The sequence below is a fragment of the Mauremys reevesii genome, linkage group 22, assembly GCF_016161935.1.
Source record: "Mauremys reevesii isolate NIE-2019 linkage group 22, ASM1616193v1, whole genome shotgun sequence".
NCBI classification, from domain to species: domain Eukaryota; kingdom Metazoa; phylum Chordata; order Testudines; family Geoemydidae; genus Mauremys; species Mauremys reevesii.
In genome coordinates, this window is record NC_052644.1 from 22,520,178 (window position 1) to 22,533,322 (window position 13,145).

At 63.3% G+C, this 13,145-nt stretch overlaps 1 protein-coding gene across 1 annotated transcript in view; it reads left to right on the forward strand.

Moving 5' to 3' along the window:
- Positions 1 to 11,937: 11,937 nt before the first annotated feature.
- LRRC4B (leucine rich repeat containing 4B) overlaps positions 11,938 to 13,145 on the forward strand; it is a 28,325-nt gene continuing 27,117 nt past the window's right edge. Inside the window, exon 1 of the mRNA XM_039510605.1 lies at positions 11,938 to 11,997. The gene's annotated coding sequence lies outside the window, so the exon portion shown is untranslated. The remainder of the gene's footprint in view (positions 11,998 to 13,145) is intronic.

Genomic DNA, 13,145 nt, shown 5'->3' on the forward strand with positions numbered 1-13,145 from the left:
GGACTGACCTATCGCTGGGGGTGACCTGTAGGGGAGGCGAGCTGGGGACACTGAGACATCTGAGGGGGCTGTGCGGGTGATGATGGTGGAATTGAGTCAGTTCTGGGGGACGGGGACTGGGAGGGCAGCTGGGGGCTCCTGGGCCTTCTGGTGGGGGGACCCTGTCTCAGAGGCTGGATTGGGGGTGGGGGAGTCCATGTGTCTGGGAGCCTGGGGGGCTGGGCAGACTGGAAGTGCATCCTCGGGTGGGGGGGCAGATTTTCTGTCTCGGATCCAATGGATTGGCAGTTGTGTGGGGGCAGATCGGGGTACCTGGGGAGGGGCACGCAGGGGAGGATGGGTGGGGGGTCAGGTCGGGGGTACCTGGGGAGGGGTACACGGGGAGGATCGGAGGGTCAGGGGTACCTGGGGGAGGGGTCCATGGGAGGATGGGGGGCAGGTCGGGGTGGGGGGCGGGGGGGATGCAGCAGTCGCCAGGGCGAACCCAATGTGCTACTCAGCAGCTGTTTCCACGGCAACTGGAGCTCATGAAAATGGGGTTGGGACAGAAAATGGAAACATGGTGTGTGGGGCGGCAATGCTGCAGTGGGGCCCCCCAAACAGTCGGGCTTCCCCCCCTCGCTGCTGGGCAATGGGCCCCACGCCCCCCATTCCTCCCCCATTAGTTAAACAGCAGCCCCCCCCGGACTGGTGCAATCACAACCTGACTCCCCCTCCCCCCCCCGGCAGGCGCCTCTGAGACCCCCCTCCACCAGGAATCTGGCTGAGATGGGAGCTGCCCCCCCAGTCCCAGGGACACCCCCAACCAACCCCGCAGTGCCGGGGAACAGAGCAGGCGGTGGGGCGGGAATCCCCCCGGGATCAGTGGAGGGGGGAGGGGCAGCTGTTGAGGATGGCTGGGGAGGTTTTGGGGGGGAGTAGCTGGGGGGAGGGGTTGGGGGGGTCAGAGGCCATTGGGGGGGTTAGTGGGAGGGACCGGGGGGCAGCAGGGAACTGGGTGTGTTGGGGGCAGGGTGTATCAGGCAGGCCTGAGATATTTGGGACCAGATGGGGGGGTTGCAGTGGGGGAGGGGACGCTCAGGGGAAGAGGAGGTGGGGGGGGGAGGGCTGGTGGGTCCCAGGGGCAGTGGGGAAGGGAGAGGTGGGGAGGGCTGGTGGGTCCCAGGGGCAGTGGGGAAGGGAGAGGTGGGGGAGGGCTGGTGGGTCCCAGGGGCAGTGGGAAGGGAGAATTGGGGTCTTGGGGAGGGGCAGGGGCTGACCAGTGGGGGCGGGGACGGTTTCTGCTCTGGGGAACAGTCCCTGGGCCCAGCGCTGGAGCCGCCCCCGGCTGGCCTCACACTCCAGCAGGGGGCAGCTGTGAGTGGCGGGGGGTGGGGTGGGGGGAATGTACGTGTCCATAGAGACACAAGTGTGAGAAGTGGCAAATCTGGGGCTAACAGCCTGGGGATAGAGACTGCGGGTCGGGAGTGGGGGGCACCGGAAGGGCTGAGGGGAGCCCAGGGCTGGGCTAGCAGGGGCTGCGGGTCGGGAGTGAGGGGCACTGGCAGGGCTGGGGGGGGCAGGGCCGGGCTAGCAGGGGGCTGCGGGTCGGGAGTGAGGGGCACCGGCAGGGCTGGGCTGGCAGGGGGCTGCGGGTCCGGAGTGAGGGGCACCGGCAGGGGGTTCAGGTGTTTGGTATCCGACAAGAACTGGGGGAAGGGGTTTGGAACCCAGGCGTCCTGCCCTCCCCCTGCCCCCCCCCCCGCACTGCCTGGCTTGGGCGGCGGGGGCGGGGGGAGCCGTGTTCTGGGAGAAGTTTCTCTGCATCGTGCAGCATCTGCAGGCTCCTCACGTCCTGTTTGCCAGGCAGCCCTGCTCCAGCCGCTGACATTGAGACGGGGTGGGGGGCGAGGGGGGGATGGGCCCCACAGCGAGGGAATCCCCCCCCCACCTCCTCCCCTCTGCCTCCTGCCCAGCCCCCCCAGTCCCCTCTGCCAGCCTGGAATCCTCCCGTTCTGCCTCAGCACTGCCAGGGGAGGGGAGTGGGGCGGAGGGGCCAGGACGCCTGGGTTCTCTCCCTGGCTCTGGGAGGGGAGTGGGGGCTGGTGGGTAGAGCAGGGAGGGGCTGGGAGCCAGGACTCCTGGGTTCTCTCCCTGGCTCTGGGAGGGGAGTGGGGGCTGGTGGTTAGAGCAGGGGGGGCTGGGAGCCAGGACTCCTGGGTTCTCTCCCCGGCTCTGTCACCCTGTCACGCGTCTGGCCACACAGCTTTGGGGAGGGTAGAAAGTGGGAAGCCTGGCTGTGGTCCGAGTTACAGAACCCGCTCCCCCCCCCAGGCCGGGCTCGGTAACTGCTCCACCCAACCCCCCCCATCTAAATCCTGATGACCCCCCCACCCCCACCCCCACCCCCACCATCCCTTCTCTGATGGTTCTTCATCCCCCCCTCGCTCCGCCCCCAGCGTGGCACCGGATCAGATGCTGATTCCTGGCTCGGGGGCTAACCTGCTCCCTGGCATCTCACCCCGCTCCCGTCTCCCATCGAGGAGGGTGGGGTTGGCAATGGGGGGAGGCGCACTGCTGCACCCCCCACTCCACGCAGGTGTTGTCTTGTCCTCTTGCACACAGACCTGCGTGTGTGAGGTCGGGGAGATCAGGCCAGGGCTAGAACCCAGGAGTCCTGACTCCCAGCCCCCTCTCCCCGCTCTAACCACTAGACCCCCCCTCCCCTCTGAGAGCCAGGATCGAACCCAGGAGTCCTGGCGCCCAGTGCCCCTCCCCGCTATAATCACTAGACCCCACTCCCCTCCCAGGACTGTGCTGGGCCGAGGTCTCCGCACTCCGCCACGGGATGTGCTGTGTCCTGCCGAGTTGTTGCCGGGACGGGGGAGCAGCCGGCCGGGGGTCTGGCAGTAAAGGAGAGGGAGAGATGGCGGGCGACGGGGAGCGGAACTGGGGCCCGGTATCGCAGTGGGGTTGGATGTGCCCCACCCTGCTTGGCAGGCGGCCGCCGAGTGGGGAACCACTGGGGATTGGTGTGCGGGGAACACGGGAGCTGGGGATTTGCGTGTGGATAACATGTGTTTGCAGTCGAGCGCAACAGAAGGTGTGTGAGTAACACACGTGTCCGACACCAATCCCGATGCACTGTGTGTGGATAACGTGTACTGCGGTTACCGTGTAGCTAACACCAATCCCGATGTATTGTGTGTGGATAACGTGTACTGCGGTTACCGTGTAGCTAACACCGATCCCGATGCATTGTGTGTGGATAACGTGTACTGCGGTTACCGTGTAGCTAACACCAATCCCAATGCACTGTGTGTGGATAACGTGTACTGCGGTTACTGTGTAGCTAACACCGAAACACCGATCCCGATGCATTGTGTGTGGATAACGTGTACTGCGGTTACCGTGTAGCTAACACCGATCCCGATGAATTGTGTGTGGATAACGTGTACTGCGGTTACCGTGTAGCTAACACGTGTCTGACACCAATCCCGATGCACTGTGTGTGGATAACGCGTACTGCGGTTACCGTGTAGCTAACACCAATCCCGATGAATTGTGTGTGGATAACGTGTACTGCGGTTACTGTGTAGCTAACACGTGTCTGACACCGATCCCGATGTATTGTGTGTGGATATGCGTACTGAGGTTACTGTGTGGATAATACGTTGTGGGTGACCCTGTAGCTAACAGGTGTCTGAGATTGAGCCCAAGGAATTGCGTGTGGCTAACGTGTGCTGCGTGTTACCATGTGGCTAACGTGTACTTTGGGTTACTGTGTGGTTAATGTGCTGCGGGTGACGATGCGGAGGACGCGTTGTGCGGATTGCTCCTCGTGGGATCGCTGTGCAGAGAACACGGCACCGGGTGACCCTGCCGGGGGTCCTGTGGGCTCGCTGTAAGCTCTCGGGCCGTGGCCGTGTGTGTGTGTGTAACGGAGCCACCCGCCGGCAGGACCTGTGCTCGCCGTTGTTCCCTGTGTACCAGCGTGTGGGGACACGTGCGAGGGAGCGCCTGGTGCCCTAGGGGGACATCCCGAACCCCCGCCAACCCCCACCCTCCTAACCCCCAACCCGGGTGCCTGACCCCCCAAACCCCTAAACCCTTGAACTCCCAGCCCCCAGTGCCCGGCCCTGATGCCTGTAACCCCACATTCATGGACCCTAGTCTCCAGGACTCCTGACCCCCCTAAACCCACTATCTGCCCTGCGCCAGATCCCCCGAGCGGCTCCCCTTAGCGCTGAGGGTCCATGGTGACCGGGGGCAAGGGCGGGGGGGCACGTGTGCCAGATTCTGGTCCCCGGCAGGGACCCCGTTCTGGTCCGCGCTCGTCCCCCCGATCCTCTCCGGCAGCGGCCCCGGGTTTCGGTGCGTTGTGACCCTGTGCGGATCGGGGCGGGTCCTGCTGGGTGCACAGCGTCCGGACCCCAGAGCGAGGGTAGAAACCCTGGGGGAAACATCTGCCCCCTCCCCCCGCAGCCTCCCCTGACCGGTGCCAGCGCTGCCCCCCCAGCCCCACTGAGCGATTATTTCGATATCGAGCCTCCCAGCCGCCTCCCTCTGGTCATTCGCCGGCCCCAGAACCAATTGGCTGGATAATTCATTGGCTGTTTAATTAACTCATTTACGTTTTGATCCTCTGCCCCCCCCCCCGCCGTTTCTTCTCCTCAGATGAGTATGTGCCCAAACCACAACAGATCCGGCCCCACCACTAACCTGCTACACGGGTTCCCCCCGCTGCCTCCACTCCATCCCCATCCCCATCTCCCTGCCCCCCATCCCCACCCATCGGCTGCACCCCCTCGCCAACAATTCAGAAAGGGGGAGTCAGACCCCCCCCCAACCAGGCGTAATGGGGAGGGCACTTGCATGTCTCTTCTCCCATTTGAACGCCCCGGGGAGGGGGTTGGAATAAGTGTGGGGAAGAGGGCGGGGCCTCAGGAGAGGGGCGGAGCGAGGGGCGGAGCCTCAGGCTGCAGTGGGGGTGGAGCAAACTAGAAGTCAGTGCCTGTGAGTCTCAGGGCCCATGGGGAGGGGGCTGGGGGGTTATTCCCGGCAGTGCCTGGGGCTCGGCGCTCGGGTCACGCGCCAGGACCCCGTTGCGCTGGGCACGTTCAGACACAGAACCTGCCCCAAGGAGCCTGCCGACAAAATATCAGACAAGAGAAGCCGGTGGGGGGGGGACAGTTTGCAAGTCCAGAAAACGTGGTTACGAGAAGGAGAAAAATTGTTCTCGTTAACGTCTGAGGATCGGACAAGAAGCAACGGGCTTAACCTGCAGCCAGGGAGGGTTCGGCTGGAGAAACGTCCCGCCTGTCGGGTGGGGAAGCTCTGGAATAAATCGCCCGGGGAGGTGGTGGAATCGCCGTCGTTGGGGATCGTTAAGAGCAGGTTGGACAAACCCCTGTCAGCGGCTCTCACCTCTGCAGATGGCTGCCCCCCCTTTCAGGAGGCTGATTTGTCTTGCGTACCCCAAGTTTCTCCCCCTGAAAAACGACCTCCTTACAAAACCCGGCGTCGAAATACAGACGTGTCCCAGCCACCCTCGTGCTGAGAAGTGCCTCACGTTCTCAGTTTTACCGTAAAACGATGAAAGAAATCCCTTGGCACAGAAATCCTGGGCTGCCGTTCCAGTGTCGAGTGCACTGAGCAGTACGGACGAGCCAGGGCCCGGATGAAAGGTTAGTTTGTGCAAACTTCGCTCGGGCTTTTTGCGTCGCTGGTTGTAAAACTAGGTGACTCTCTAGAGGACTTGACGCCAGAGCCGTAACAAGGAAATTTTTGTGCCCAAGGCAAAGGGCTGGCAGGGCCCTGAGTCCCTCTCAGAGAGAAGGACCCGCCGCTGAAGAATGAATGAAGCTGTGGCAGGAATTCAGCGGCGGGTCCTTCCTTCCGAGATGGACTCAGGGACCCGCTGCCGAATTTCCGCCAAAGAAGTGGCAGCGGGAGAGCTGCCGCCGATCGCGGTAGAGCTGCGCCCCTCTGCTTTGCGTGCCTGAGGCAAGTGCCTCAGTCACCTCGCCCTTGTTACGAACCTGGGGGTATGCAGAGGTCTTCCCCTGGGTGCGTCCCCCTGGCTGAAAGCCACTGGAATACATAGTCCTGCCTTGAGGGTGGGGGACTAGATAGATGACGTCTCGAGCTCCTTTCCCGCCCTGTGAGACGACGGTGGTTGGCATCGTGCGTAGTGACGTAGGCTGCGCGTTGCTGGGGTTTCGTCGGTATCCAGCGAAGGAGATTTTTGAGGACGTACTTTCCCGGGGCACTACGGGGCTCTTTAAGCTGGCGGGGGAATGGGAGCTGGTGCCAGACGAAAAAGGAGGATGGTATTTTTAAACATAAGAGGGGGCGGGGGGAACCCCACCCCCGGCATGGTGGGGTCCCGATCTCAGCTGGTGTGACGGGGGCCCTGATCTCAGTCGGGGTCTCGAGGCGCAGCCGCAAGACAGGGAATGAGACTCGAGGCGGAGGTGAATCTGCAGGGGATTTTAGAGGGGAGGGGCGCAGGTTGGTTGGGAGTCTTGTGGTCTTTTGGGTTTCCTAAAGTGCCAGGTGCTGGAGTCCTGGGATTTAAGGAGACTCAGGAATTAGGGGGTGGGAGAGAGAAGTTTACAAACAGGACCTGAAAACAGAAGACGAATTAAATGAACCCAGTGTTTATCATGTTGCCTCTATATCAATCCACAGGACACGCACACCTTGAATACTGTGTGCAGGTGTGGTCGCCCCGTCTCCAAAAGGATAGATTAGAATTGGAAAAGGTTCAGAAAAGGGCAACAAAAATGATCGGGGTCTGGGACGGCTGCTGTATGAGGAGAGAGTAAGAAGACTGGGACTGTTCAGCTTGGAAACGAGGCGACTAAAGAGGGATATTGTTGAGGTCTATAAACTCATGCCTGGTGCGGAGAAAGCAAATCAGGACGTGTTATTTACTCCTGCTCAGAACACAAGAACTAGGGGCCACCCCATGAAATGAACAGGCAGCAGGATTAACACAAACACAAGGAAGTATTTTCTCACCTAACACACAGTCAACCTGTGGAACTCCTCGCCGGAGGATGTTGTTGTCACGGACTCACAGGTCGTGCCCACTCTTGGCCCTGTGCGGCCCCTGGGGGGTGCCCCCTTCAGTGCGACACCCCTTCCCGGGGCTCCACTCTCTCTTGGGGTCAGGCCCCTCCACCTCCTGGAGCCGCCCCTCTCTGAGCCTCAGCGCGTCCGTCTCTGCCGTGGGCCCCCTCAGGGAGTCCCCTCGCTCTGGACCCCCCGGAGCCTCCACTCTCCGAAGGGGCCGATGCCCCCTGTTCTCTAGCCCGGAGCGACTCAGCCAGTGTAACACCGGAGGGTTTATTGAGCATTGAACCCAGCACAGGAAACTCTCTGGCCTCAGGCCTGGCCCCCCTCAGCCCAGCACGTCCCAGTCCCCCTGCAGCCAGGTGGGCTCTGCCTGCTCCCCCTCTTCAGCCACGAGCCCCCCTGCTTCCCAGCTGGCATCTGATACCCCCGGCCCCAACAGCTCCTCCCCTGTCCTTTGTCTTTGTCCCAGGTAAACAGCTCACCGAGGTCCTGTCTCCTCAGCCCTTTGTCCTCCCACTGGCCAGAACCGGCTGCCTTCCAAGCTGGGGCGGGCCCCTTGGTCACCAGTCGCTAGGGTCCCCCATCCCCAGGCCCTTGTCTGGGGGTCCCAGCCGCTAGACGAGGTCACCCCTGGTCCTCTGCAGCAACAAACCCTCTCCCACCACCTTGTTAAACACGCAGCAGGCAGGGAAACTGAGGCGCGCACCCGCGATTCATGTACAACACCACACAAATCCCCAACTTTGTCACAGTTGTGAAGGCCCAGACTAGAACAGGGTTCGGAAAAGAACTAGAGACGTTCCCGGAGGACAGGTCCATCGATGGCTACTAGCCAGGCTGGGCAGGGATGGGGTCCCTACCTCTGTTAGCCAGACGCTGGGAATGGGCGACGAGGGCTGGATCACTTGACGATTCCCTGTTCTGTTCGTTCCCTCTGGGGCACCCGGCACTGGCCACTGGCAGAAGACAGGACCCTGGGCTAGACGGACACAGTGTTCTTACTGGTGTCTTTTCAAATCTCATGATTTGTCAGCCAATCTCTTGATTTCTGTGGCCTGACCCATGATTCACGAGCACGGGGAGGCTGCGGAGATTGAAGTGCCCCCACGGGAGAAACGTCAGAGTGTTTGCGGGACAGGGGGCTGATGGGTGCTGTGGACTGCCGTCACGGCTGGGGTAAACGGGGGTCAGTCGAGGGCTCGTCAGTCATGGTGCGCTGCTCCCGAGGAGTCAGACAAGCAGCTTGGTTGTGGTTTAAAGAAGGTGAAAAAGAAACGAGGAGGATGCGGCGTTGTCAAGCCCAAGAGTTTTATTTTTAAGAAAGCAGTACAGTTTCGGAGTGTGTTCTCCGTGCCGTGTGGTTTCTGAGGCTTTAGGCTGTGCTCACGTCAGCTTTCCAAGCCCCTTTCTGCAGCTGCGCGCGTGAGACAATGACTCTCGCTTAAAAAAGTGGCCGCAGAGCAACTCGTGTCATCCCCTGACTCCGGGAGCTGGGGCTTTATGAAAGACACCGGACGCGGTGCGAGTGAGACTTGCTCAGGGCGACGCCCCCTTGGTTCAGTCCCTTCTGCGATGGGGGGCGGGAGTTGGACCGTGGTTCTGTATGAAACCAGCGGGAAGGGGCCCCAGATTCCAGCACCTGAGCTCCGATCGCCAGACCGGGTTGGGATTCTCTCCAGGAAAAAAACCAAACCCTCATCTCTGAATCAGGTTGAGTTTGAACCTGTTATTAGGTGTCTTTATGGCAGCCCCAGATGCGATCAGCCGGCAGGCCTGTGCCAGCCCTACGCAGCCCTCATCCATATTCATAGTAGCTGGAGTGGTTTCTGGGTGGCAAACGGTTGGCTTTGGATGTTGTGGTCTTAGGCTTCTCGCGGCTGCTTTCCCAGGAATTGCGCTTGACTAAGGGGAGCTGGCCTGGGGGTGCGAGCGGGGTGTCAGTGTGTGGGAGATGCTGCTCCTGTGTCCCGAGAACTTTGTCACTCTCCCGGGGGTGGGGGTGCATGTGGGGACACGCCCGGAGCGGGCAGGGCCCCGGGATGAATCCTGCCCGGTCAAGCAGAAGCTAAAAAGCTGTTCCCACCTCCTGGCTGCTTGGGGGTCCCCTCGGGGACATGGGTTTGGTAGGGTGCCTCCCTCTCCAGAGATGGGTGAGAGGTGGCAAAACTGTTTCATTTCCCCCCCCCCTTCCCACGCACCCACTCTGTGTGTGTTTAAAAAGTCGTCCGACACAGCTGGGGACGTGATTACAACAACAACAATTCAAAGAGACTCTCCTGGGTCGGGCGAGGGTCTCCTCCCGTTTTGGGGTGGGGTCCACACGGGAAGTAACTTTCAAAGGCGGATAAGGGCTGGCGGCACAAAAGGTACTTTGGCGCGATGCTGCCTAACCTGCGGCCTTGGTCTGCACGAGGGTTTGATAGCGGCATCGCTCCGGGGAAAAACCCACCCGCCTCTGAGAGACGGGGCTGGACGCACTGCAGCTCTGGTGCAGACAGTGTTACGCCGCTGGGCGCATTCACTCGAGTTAGCTCCTGGCTTTCGGGGTGACGGATTACCTCTGCTGAGGGCAGAATTGGCATAAGTCGCGGCTACGGTGGCTCTGCACTTTTGTTTTGAGTGGAGACAAGCCCACGGCCTAGTGTGATCCTCAGCTCCCCGGTGTGGGGACCTAACAGTGTGTCTACACTTAAAACGCTCCCGCCTGGTGCCGCGTAGGCGCGACCTATGCCGGTGAGGCGCTAGCTAGGGCGGCAGAAGAAGTCGGACCCAGGGCCGGGGGTTGGTCGGTCTAGCTCCGTCTCTTGGGGCTGTGGGTTTTTTGCACCGGAGGGACGCAGCCGGATGGACGTGAGTTCCTAGTGCAGAGCAGCCCTGGGAAAGGGATCAGGTGGGGGAAACACCAGGGAAGTGGAGGAGCCTTTTGTCTTTTCCGTTGGCACAAGAACCGGCCGGGAGGAAGTTTAGGCTGGAAATGAGCAGGTTTCTAACCTGCAGCCGGGCCGGGGGGAGGTTCTGGGTGGGGACATGGGGCTGAGCTGGTTTTAAGGGTGAGTTGGTGATGTTTCTGAGCGGGATTATGGGAGAACAGGGCCCGGGAGGCTCCTGTAGGGAGACGGCTCCTCCGAAGCCAGCAAGCAGAGCCGGAGTGAGACGCAGAGCTAGGGACGGTCTGGTGGCCCCGGGTTGAGGGGATGGGATGGGATGGGATGGGATGCTCTCCCGGAGGTAGGTAGCCCGGGCTTGCTGGCTCGCTGGTTTCGAGTGAGCGGGACGTCCCGTTTCAGCCAGCAGGCCGGAGCGTTGTGACCCCGTCCCCTAGGGGCCCGTGTCCCTCTCCCGCCCCAGGTGCCCGCATCAAACAAAACTCCGAAGCCGCGCGGGCGCTTTGGGAAATTCGACCCAGCTCACGGTGATGATAGCGTCATCCAGTCTGGCTGCCTCCGTAGCCCTCGGCCGGGGAACGTCGCCCGGCGCCTCCTGCCTCCAGCCCATATCGGGCGGTCGAGCAGGGAGGCACTTTGAGAGAGCGGGACCCAGTCCTGAGCTGGCCTGGGACTCGGGGGCTTGTGTCTGGTCCTGGGTTCAAAATGCCAAGGTCGCCAGAGGAAGCGGAGACCAGTGATTTGGGGCTCTGCTGTTCTGGTGGGACCTTCGGCTCCCCCTTAGCCTTCCCCCTGCCTCAGTTTCCCACCTGTACACGGGGCTAGTGGTGCTGCCCTGCCTCCTGCGGGGTTGTGAGGAGAGTGAGTCACCCGGCTCCTCCGGGGCTGGGGGCCGCGCCAGTGACTGATCTGCCTGGGGGGTTGGGGAGAAGGACCGGGGAGCAGCCCGGTTACTCTGAGAGCTTGAGGCAAAGGGCTGGGCCAGACGGGCCCTGCCTGGGGTCGGGGTGCTGCGTTTTAATCGGCTTGGAAATGTCCTGGTTGGAGCTGGGGGACGGGGGCAGGAGAGTGAGCTGGGGAGGGGGATGGAGCATGTGGGAATGGAGGGGGGGAGGTGCCCTGAGCTGGCATGGGGGCAGGAGAGCGGGGTGGGTGGAGGGAAGGCACATTGGGCTGGGGAGGAAGCATGGGTGGGAGATGCCATGGGTGGGGAGGGCGAGGTGCCCTGAGTTGGGGGAGGTGCCCTGGGCTGGGGAGAACCGGGGGAGGGGAGGTGCCGGGGAGTGCCTGGGGGGGGGACGTGCCCTGAGCTGGGGAGAACCGGGGGGAGGGGGAGGTGCCGGGGGGTGGGAGGGCCTGGGGGGACACGTGCCCTGAGCTGGGGAGAACCGGGGAGGGGAGGTGCCGGGGAGTGCCTGGGGGGACGTGCCCTGGGCTGGGAGAAAGGGCCTGGGGACGTGCCCTGGGCTGGGGAGAACCGGGGAGGGGAGGTGCCGGGGGAGTGCCTGGGGGACGTGCCCTGAGCTGGGGAGAACCGGGGGAGGAGGGGGAGGGCCTGGGGACGTGCCCTGAGCTGGGGAGAACCGGGGAGGGGAGGTGCCGGGGAGTGCCTGGGGGGGGGACGTGCCCTGGGCTGGGGAGAACCGGGGGGAGGGGGAGGTGCCGGGGGGGGGAGTGCCGGGGGGGGGACGTGCCCTGGGCTGGGGAGAACCGGGGGTGGGAGGGCCTGGGGGGGGACGTGCCCTGGGCGGGGGGGCGGGGAGCAGCGCAGGCCCCTGCACCGCAGTGTGACTGGAAACCCTAATTAGCGCCCGGAGCAGGGGCCGGGCGGGAGCGGGGTTCGGGGCTGGGGGGGGCTCGGGCTCCTGGCGGGGGGGGGGACGGGGGCGGCGGAAGGAGGGGAGGGAGCAGCGTCGGAGGAGGAGGGGGGGGACGGAGGCGCGTTGTGTCGTCGGAAGACGGGCAGGATCCGGGGTCGGAGCAGGGGAAGAAGCAGGATCCGAGGGACCAGGGCTGGGGGGGGCCACTCCGCTTCCTCCTCCCCAACAAGGTGCTGATTTCTGCATCCTTCCCCCCCCGCATCCTTCCCTCCGTCACCGCAGCCCCCCTCCCTCCCTCCCTCCCTCCCCGCATCCCTCCTTCCTGCATCCTTCCCTCCATCCCCCCCTCCCCGCATCCCTCCATCCTTTCTGCCCCCGAGCCCTGCGAGGAGCCGGGGGGGGGGGACGGTGAGCGCGGCCCGGGCCGACCCATTGAGCTGTGGGGGTGGGGGAAGGGGGGGTTTCTCCTTCCTTTTTTCCTGCACTGAAGCCTCTTCCCCCACTGATCCGTCCCCCCATTTCCTCTCCCCCCCGCCACCCCAGCTGCTTCTAATCCTCCCCCTCCCAGGCTGGTATCTTCTCCGGGAGGGGGGGGCAGGGCTGAGGGGAGGGGGGCTGATAGGCCCCAGAATAGCACGTGTGTGTGTGTGAGAGAGATTAATGGGTTTGCGGTCAAACTGTTCTGGTGTGTGTGTGTGTGTGTGTGTGTGTGTGTATTGGGGCTGGGGGTGAGGGAGGGGCTGTGTATTGGGGCTGGGGTGAGGAGGGGCTGTGCATTGGGGCTGGGGTGTAGGCTGGGTGGGTGGGGGTGTAGGCTGTGTGGGTGGGAGAGGGGCTGTGCATTGGGGCTGGGGTGTAGGCTGTGTGGGGTGGGGAGGGCTGTGCATTGGGGCTGGGGTGTAGGCTGTGTGGGGTGGGGAGGGGCTGTGCATTGGGGCTGGGGGTAGGCTGTGTGGGGTGGGGAGGGACTGTGCATTGGGGCTGGGGATGTAGGCTGTGTGGGTGGGGGTGTAGGCTGTGTGGGGTGGGGAGGGGCTGTGCATTGGGGCTGGGGTGTAGGCTGTGTGGGGTGGGGAGGGCTGTGCATTGGGGCTGGGGGTGTAGGCTGGGGTGGGGAGGGCTGTGCATTGGGGCTGGGGTGTAGGCTGGGTGGGGTGGGGAGGGGCTGTGCATTGGGGCTGGGGGTAGGCTGGGTGGGGTGGGGAGGGGCTGTGCATTGGGGTGGGGAGGGCTGTGCATTGGGGCTGGGGGTGTAGGCTGTGTGGGTGGGGTGTAGGCTCTGTGGGTGGGAGAGGGCTGTGCATTGGGGCTGGGGTGTAGGCTGTGTGGGTGGGGAGGGCTGTGCATTGGGGCTGGGGGTAGGCTGTGTGGGGTGGGG